The sequence below is a fragment of the Sinocyclocheilus rhinocerous genome, unplaced genomic scaffold, assembly GCF_001515625.1.
Source record: "Sinocyclocheilus rhinocerous isolate Xijiao unplaced genomic scaffold, SAMN03320098_v1.1 scaffold448, whole genome shotgun sequence".
In the NCBI taxonomy this organism is placed as follows: Eukaryota; Metazoa; Chordata; class Actinopteri; order Cypriniformes; family Cyprinidae; genus Sinocyclocheilus; species Sinocyclocheilus rhinocerous.
In genome coordinates, this window is record NW_015651514.1 from 63,540 (window position 1) to 64,901 (window position 1,362).

Here is a 1,362-nt window from a genome sequence, read left to right on the forward strand (position 1 = left end):
TGTGTGTATATACTGTATATATATATATATATATATATATATATAAACAAAAAAAAAAACTAAAAGTTTGTTTAAAAATAAAAGTTTAAGATTATGGTGAAGTACTAAATCTGAAATAAAAATAAAGCTAAAAAGAAAACATTTTTAAAAAGACAAAGGCATGCTACAACGTTATTTAAAAAATTAAAATTAAAACTAAAATCAAAAAACATAAGCTATTTAAAAAAGGAATGAATAATAATACTATATAAAAATACCAAAATAAAACTATAAAGATGCCAAAGTCTGCACTCAAAGGTCAGAGAACTCATCAACTCGAACATTTCTCATCAAAAAAGATCAAATGTTCTTACCTGCTAGACATTTAATTTCTTTTCCAGCTGTATGAAAACTATTGACTCAAATTTGAGTAGAAACATGACACATCATGCACTAAATGAATATGAGAGCATATATTTTCCCTGTAAACATGCACACACTAAAAAGAGTTCTAATTCCTTCAAAAATACCATTTAAGTACCTTGTTTTGGAGGCCTTAAATATTTTCTCTCATCTTCACTGTGCTCAAGCTCCTTGTGCATTTAGGAGATAAAAATACCAGAAAATGATGTTCTGTCGTCATTGCGAAATGATTTTTTTTTTAAGAAATAGTAAATGATAGGGAGAAAATTGAAGCTGAATTGCTATGGTTGGTTCTGAAAGCTCTTGACAATAGCCGCCTGACTTTTATACGGCAGCTATGAAGCCAGATTTGAAGGATGATTTCATATGCTGACCGTAACCATATTTAAAGCAGTGTGTTTTATGGCACAGAAGCATGACTAGTCATTTGAACCACCATCCAGACATTGTGTTTTTTTCCCCCAACTAATTTTAAATATATTTTGTAAACGGTGAAGCTCAATGAAATATATTTTTGAAATCGAAAATATATTTAGTTGCAACAAAATGTATTTCAGGGGCAAGAAAATACATCTCCATATATGTAATACATTGTAACACACACATACATTGTAATATTGTTTTTTTGGAACATTTTAAAGTATGTTGCAGATTTTATTCAAAGATGTTCACATTTGTTATAGACAACAAATAAAGTTGTTGTTTTTTTTTGCTTGTGACATTTGTGAATGTATTTTCTTAGACTGTGAAATATATGGAAAATATATTTTATATATGAAAAAATAAGTGCATTTAAAATATAAATATGTTTTTTTAAATATCTTTTCAAAACTACACAAAAATATTGGCAGAAAATATATTTACATAAATTTATCTTGAAACAAAGCAAATATACTTTTTACATATATTATTTAAAATCTATCTATCTGTCTGTCTGTCTGTCTGTCTGTCTGTCTGTCT